Source organism: Athene cunicularia (assembly GCF_003259725.1).
Source record: "Athene cunicularia isolate RWA chromosome 5 unlocalized genomic scaffold, athCun1 chr5_part1, whole genome shotgun sequence".
Lineage (NCBI taxonomy): Eukaryota > Metazoa > Chordata > Aves > Strigiformes > Strigidae > Athene > Athene cunicularia.
This window is the reverse complement of record NW_020799101.1, coordinates 25556164-25563799: the sequence shown is the minus strand read 5'-3', so window position 1 is coordinate 25563799 and position 7636 is coordinate 25556164.

The following is a 7636-nucleotide window of genomic DNA, read 5'->3' as shown; positions in this document are numbered from 1 at the left end:
CTGGGAGACGCAGAAAGCCCAGGGACGCTGATAACCCAGTGGCGTGCTGCTCCTGTGGGACAGCTGCCCGTCTGCAAGGAGCATGCAGGCAGGGGAGGGATGGGGGATTTGGGAGCAGCAGCACTGGGGCATGTTTGCTGCGTGTCCATGGAGGACCGGCATGGACTTGTTCTGCTCCCACTGGCCTTTGGGCTGGGGTCTGTCCAGGTCCCTTTACAGAGCAACCAGCACACTCCTATAGCCCCACTCTGCAGTGCCTGGGGGAAGTGGGGGTCTGCAGATGTAGCTGGCCTTGCCAGGGTGCTTGGGGAACATGTCTGCTGGGGCCAGGGATGGCTGACAGAAGCTACTGGTGTAAGCCTCCAAAAAGGCACATCTGGGAGCAGCACAGAGAGGGGACAGGCAGACAGTGGCTGGTCCCCTTGGGAGGGAGCACGGGTGGTGGCCAGAAGCCGCACTCTCCCCTTCAGGCCAGCAGGCCCCCACCCTGACCCTGATGTCACCATTGTGTGCGATGTCCTGCTGGAAGACCCTGCCACCCTAGGATGGGGGGGGCGGTGTCACAGGACCCTCCCCTCTGGCAGGGACACGAAGGGGCAGGGAAGGGAGCACATCCTCCCCTGGGTGCGTGATGCCTGCAGCAGCCCTGGGAGCCCCAGGGAGATGCTGGGGCTCATCACAGAATCATCGAGGTTGGAAAAAGACCTTGAGGATCACCTAGTCCAAACATTGGGTTTGGATGTGAAGCCTCAGTGAAACACCCCCCAGAGCTGGAGGGGGCCCCAACACCTGGAGATGCAGCTCCCAAGCCTCTCATGCTGGTGATGACTTCCTCTGCCCCTGCTGATGCTCTTGTCACTGCCGCAGCAGGACAGCCACATGCCTCCCAGGCACCCACAACCTTGCCATCCACCCCAACACCCCATGCCATGGGAGGAACAGGGGATGAGACCACACAGAGCACCCAGGGGGGCTTGGGTGATGCAAGGGAAGTGACACAAGGTGGCCATGCGAATCAGATTGCCAGCCCCACCAGCTATGAGCAGAGCTGCCTGAAAAAGTGCCAAGCAGCAGTCAAAGAGGTGACACCAGACACCAGGAACAGTTAGGAAAAGCCACAGGGCAGGAATTGGTGTGAATTTTTCCTCAACCCTAATCACCACTCTTGACAAACTTACTGTTATTAATTAATGTCCTTGGGCTTATGTAACTTCCTTTTTAAAGGTTTACTATTACCACAATGAAACTTTGTTAAAAACTGTACAGAAACCCTCACATACATCCCTCAAGTGCTGCCCACAGTTCTCCTTGGCCTCAAAGAGCAACCAGCAAGGCTGAAACAGCACACATGGATGGGGAGAGCCTGTATGGAGCAGGGCAGGCCACCAGAGCAAGGGTGCCACATGGCTCAGACCCTGAGTGGTGTGGGAAGGGGAGCAGCAAGTCCCCCTTGTCCATGAGACAGCCAAGGAGGAGCTTCATGGGCCACTGTTGAAGCAGAGCCCATGTAGGGGCCCCAGGACACTGCGGATGTCAGAAGTGGAAATAAGGTCCAAAAGGGATCCAGCAAGCTCCTGGAGGATATGCCCAGCTGCAACTCACCCAGTCCATGCCGTGCTGCATGGTGGCAGTGTGGAGGTTCACATCACCTCAACACTCACCACCGACTTTCCCTGCCAGGGGACCTGCCCTGTCCCCATGTCCTTGTGCCAGCCCCAGGCAGCACCAGGATTACAGGGTGTTTCTTGGGAGGCAAAGCCCAAGGGCAGCCTGCCCCCCACTGCCCTAACCTTGCATCAGCCCAGCCACTGGGAAGAAAAGCCACAGGACAGTGAGCCAGACATTTGGACTGGGGTGAGAATGGGATGAGGATGGTGACTAGGGTGAGGTACCAGCCCCATACCATGGTGTGGAGGAGAAGGGCAGTTCCCCCAAGGGCCTCCCAGCCAGGGGAGCAGCTTGGTACTGACCTGCTGGTTGCCCACCTCCAACATCAAATGAAGGGCAGCCCCTTGGGTGCTGTAGGAGTTAGTGCCAGGGACAAGACCTGGGCCAGCACAGGACTGCCCTCCTCCAGCCTGGGGCAGTGCCCACAGGGAAAAGCCCTGCCTGCAGCTGCTGGGAAGCAGACAGGAGTGCTCACACTGCCAGCTCCTGTGTCTGACCACCAGGTTTTATTGAGCAGGGCAAGGCTGGGGTGTGGCTGTGAGTACATGAGGACCCCTGGCAACCCCCTTTCCCTCCTCTTCACCACGAGGAGGCCTTCCCAGGCAAGTTCCCTGGCACCCTTCGGGGCTGCCCTGTGCCAAGGCTGGGAAGGACACAGCCCTGCAGCCTTCCCTGCCTCACATTTCCTTCCTCCCCAGCTGCAGGGCACTGGCAGAACACCAAAGTTTCACAGCTGCAGCCCTCCAAGCCATCTCTGCTCACACCCCATATTATGCTGTCCCCAGCCAGCTCCAGCAACACATCCACCAGCTCCGCTTCTCATTGTCCCCAGGATGTCCTCAAACACACGTGCACTGCTCATGCTCATCTTCAGCCCCAGGCCTGGTCATGGGTCCTTTTGTCCTACTGCTGCTGGTGCAGTCCAGGCAAATGAGTCCTCTGTTGCAGGCTGCATTCCCGCCAGGGCCAAGCAAGACTCCAGTCAGCTCTTCCCTGGCGGAGTCCCGCTCCCCAATGCTGCTTGGAGGGGCACAGCTCCATAAGTCCCCCACACCAGGAGTAAACACAGCTGCTCAGACCCAGGCAGCAGGACTGAGGCCAGGGGCAGAGTGGAGGCTACCTGCGTGGTGTGCCACATCTGCAGAAAGAGCATGGCACAGGGTGAGCACCACTGGGACACCAGGACCTCCAGGCTCACCCACTCTGCCCCAGGTCCCCCCTCTCTGTGCCTGGCGCCCCCAGCACCAAACTGCAGGGTAGGGACTGCAGACAGCCTCCTCATGGGGAGGAGTAAGGGCCTTGGGGCTGTAGGTACTGACTGAGCCCCAAGCAGCAGGCTTCAGACAAAACAGAGAAATGCAGCAGAAAGGTGCCAGCCACAGGAGCTGTACCCCAAAACTGTTCTCAGCAAGAGTCCAGCCTGTGCTGTTACTGCAAGCGATTTGAGAGAGTTGACTACATGTTAGGAGGGAAAGGGTAGAGTAACCCAAACAACAACCAGCCAAGGATGGCAGGAAGGACAGAGCTGGCAGCAAGACAAGGCTGAAACTGGAAATGCATGGATCCAGGAAACAGTGTGGTCTGTGATGGTGATAGAGCTATCAAGTCATCCATCAAGTCACCAAGTCCAACCATCACCACCCTGGGTGGGACTGGCCAGCTTTGAGCAGCTGAGCCTGAAGACTGAGAATCTATTGAGCCCTCAGTAAAAGGCTCGTTTCCCCACAGCTTGTTTCCCCACTGTCCCCTCCATCCTTTGTTTCCTTGTGTCTGCTCTGCACAAACCCCTCACTGCTCACAGTGTCAGTAAAGACCTAAAGGCTTAACAAAGCAGTTCATCCCAAAGAAATGAACTCAGAAGACACCATCCAATAACTGCCCCTGTTCACTTACAGTTCACAGTCTTTACGTCTCTTCTTGTCTTGTCTTCTCTTACCTCGCACCTTGGACCTCCTCCTTTGAAAGGAAAGTATCATAAGAGATGTGTGGAAGATGAGACCCACAACCCCAGCTGGTAATGCTGCCCCTGACATCGCTTACCTTCCCAACCTCATCAGGTCCTGCCGGGGCCTGCGGGGCAGGAAAAGGAAAGAGTGAAGCAAGTTACTTGGGCAATGCTGTCTGCTGAGCTGCTGGAGGTGGTTTACAGAGATGCCCCAGCATGCAGCACAATCTATCTGTTACCATTCATTCTTTAAAAAAGCCCCAATATGACTTTTTTTCCATGTTATTAACTCCACAGACAGGAGCTGACTGCAATAGGCAGAGAGAAGGCAGAGACAGCAAAGGGGCAGGGGATGATCAGCTTTGGTGACTCCCCTGGGGATGTGACACTGCCCATGAGGCTGGGAAGCACAGGTTCAGTTTCAACTGCTCTCAGTGACATTTTTCATAGCTCAGCTGGTTAAACAAGATGCAACATCCCAAGTAACATGTGGGATTTGCTGCAATGTCTCAGTAGTGGTTCTCAGACAATAGCCACGACATACTTGGTTTAAGCATCCCCTATATGGGCCAAGTTCAGGACATCCACCACACCTACGCTGAACTTCAAAGGGGAGAGATGTAAAGGTGTGGAAGGCATCTTAGGGAGAAGCTAAAAGGTGCTGCAGAAGCAAAATGTTTACACAGATTCAAAGGCAGCCTGCACAAGTTCTTGTAGGAGATCCCCTGGGAGTTACCCTAGGTAGGAAAACCACAATAGTATCAGGAAATTCCCTCCATGGAAAATGGCTGGAAGTGGAGGGGGCAAGTAAGACATGTGCTTCTTCCCACTCCCCCTTCTGCATCCACTGACAGACACTCCAGAGATGGTGCAGAGCTAGACAGGCCTTGTGTCTGCTCCAGCACAGCTCCTCTTATAACTGCAGGGGAATACCGACCCGGGATCCTCAGGCTCTTCTTCCAGGCAAGGATCGCCAGGACACTCAGTCCCCAGTTTTCACAATACTAAATCACCCTGGGGTCATGATGGAGAGCGAATGCCAGAGCCCCTATGCAGGCAGTGCTGGAGAGGCTCTGTGGCAGGGACCAGCTGTGTGCAGCACCAGAGCCACTCCCCACCCCACAGCGCTGCAGCCCCTGGCAAAGACCCCGTCCTGCCCAAGCTCTCACCACTTCTGGGACACAGTGAGCACCCTGACAGGTTATTTATATGCTATAGGTCTCTGGCAGATTGGTGCTGCTCATCCATCCTGGGCCAGCGCTGCATATCTGTGCCAGGTTGGCGCCGCACATTTTAAGCTTTCATTTGTCAGCTTGGATGTAAACTCCTGCCCTGGACAGGGCAGCCTCCCTTAAATGGAGGCCCAAGGCCCAGCCCTTCAGCTCCCTTTTTGAGCCACACTCATGCTCAGGTGTGCCAAGTCATGGAGCTCCCTGCTGAGCCATCACCTTGGGTGCACTGCCCTGCATCAAACAGCTGCCTCAGAGCCACCACCCTTGCTCCATTACACACAGGCAGCTCCTCCGGCCAGAGGAGCACACGCCAAGCATGCCAAGGCAGCCGCAGGGACAGGGGCACAGACATCCCTGCTCACAGAGCCAGAGGGCCGCAGCAGCTCCAGCCCTGCAGACAGTGCACGGTGCCTGACCTGACAGCACACAGCACTATGCTTGCCTGCGGGGAGCAAGCTGCCAAAGCTCGGTGCAGTCTGTAGCTGAGCAAGGGCTTTAAGCACCAGCAAACCCCAGCGCAGAGACAGCAAGGGGTGGTGGTGGGGGTGTCTCCGCATGGCTAGGGTGCCCCTAGGGCATGCTTGTCCCACAGCCAGGATGAGCTGGCAGGGCTGTTCTTGCTGGAGGGGCACAGGGGTGCAAAACGAGCCCAGTGGTCCCTACCTGCACTCGCACCGCTTGTGCTCAGTGAACACCATCTCCACGTAGGGTGCATCCCCATTTGGCTTTATCTTCAGGAGCTGAAAGAGAAGCAAAGGTTACTTCCCATCCAGCGGCAAGAGGGGGCTGGAAGGGCTCCCACGCCACGGCCTCACCACCCCAGCCTCTCTGGTAGATGCATGTCTAACCTGTTCTTCGGGACCTCCAGTAGCAGAGACTCCACCTCTACACACAGGCAGCCACCGGGCACCCAGCAGCTTGGAAGGCTCTGCTAAAGCCACCCCATGTCTTCAGGGCTGTCATTTAAATTCTGCGGTCTTGGGATTTCCCAGCCTTAGAGGAGATTTTTCTCTCTGCTTTTGTGGAGAGCTTTCACTTATTATAACCACTTTGCACATCTCCTTTCTCTGATGGAAATATCCCCCTAGTCATGTTTTCCAGACCATTCCCATTGCTGCTGCCTCCTCCCAGCCCCCTTTCTTGCAGGGCCAAGCCTGGACTCAGTACCACAGTGTCTCCCCAGCCCAAGGGTACAGGATTTGCTCTGCCACATGCCAGTCCACAGCCCAGCGTTCAGATCAGACTTCCAGGGACTCACAGGGCATGTTCATCATTGGTGTGATCCACACTAGCCCTCACAGAAGTGCCCGGCACTGCCACCCCCCACATGGCAGCAGAAACCCTCCCATGGAGGGAGACCTATGCTTGGGGAGTTGCCTCCCATTCACATCAGGTTCTTGTTCCACCTCAGTCAAGATTTTTTTGGAGATTCCCACCCTGTCTTCCAACATGCTTTCAGCCCCCAAGGGACCAAAATCACTGGTGATTTATTGCAGGCACTCTCCAGTCCATCACCCACAGCAAAGCAGAGCTTTCCCCTGCTCCCTGCAGCAGCAGGTTGATCTCTGGCAGCGCAGCACAAGGGCTGTAGCGTGAGGACAACAGCTGCTGGGGGCATGGGGCAGACCTGACTAGCAGCTTGTTTGCAGCAGGGGCTCTCCCACCCCACTTTGCACAGCTCCCACAGTGGGGACTGGTAACGTGGCTGACACAGCCCTTCATGCTCACCATGCCCCCAGCACACATTCACTGTCAGCACTGCACTCCTGACACAGGGGAGCCTCACTTCTTCCTGTGATTCAAGGGCAGCACCTGCTCTGCCCCAGCAGGCAGAAATCACAGGCCACTGGGACACCCCCTGCAGGATAGGGAAGGTCGAGACAGGTGACAGCAGTCAGCAAGACAGATCACGCAGAGAGGAGATGGCAGGGAAGCAGGTGAGGCCAATACCACCAGGCATGACACCTGGCCTCAGAGACAAGCCCGAAGAGCAGGCAGAGGGACCCTCCTGGTTTGGCACACATTTGAGCAGTTCTGAGTCCACCCCCTCCCCTGTCATCCATGCTGCTACGATGTCTGGAGGATGTGAAGCTGCACGTTCACCCTCCCGGTGCTTGGCGAGGAGCCCACCACCTCCCTGGCGCAGCCAGGTCCACACAGCAGCGGTGCTTACCTGCATGGTGACCGTGTTTGTCTCCACGGGGACACAGCGGAGACCCTCATCCCCACAGCAGCCTCCACAGCGCCGCAAGGAGACGCAGGAGGGTCTGAAAATGTACTCCACCTCGTTGGGGAACTCGGTAATGACGTCCACCAGCTGCTCCAGAGGCCGGCACAAACTACGATTCCAGATATCCCGAAAGGTCAAGACTGCAAGCAACAGGGATGGGGGGATATTAGGAGGCTCCCCAGAGAGGCTGAGCCCTCCGACCCGCTGCCGGGGCAGGTGCAAGCAGCCGCGGTGGGGTCCCGCATCCATCACGGGGGCACAGGGATGCAGAGCACTCCCTTGTGCCCCCAGTAAGCCCCTCACCACACTGGTGCGGGGGCTCACACAGCCACCCCATTTCCTCTCGACGGGCTCTGCCTCTACCTGCCCGCCAGCTCCATCTCCTCCTTCTTAGCCACCCCGGGGCTCCCTCTTCTCCCCTGCCCTCCCTCGGCGGGCGCGGAAGTCCAGCCCCAACGCAGCAGACCCCCGTCCGCTCGGGTTCCCCGGCGGGGAGAGCAGCGGTTACAACCAGCAAGAGAATTCCCGGCTAACAGCTTCTCTCTGGCGGGGAAGTGCAAA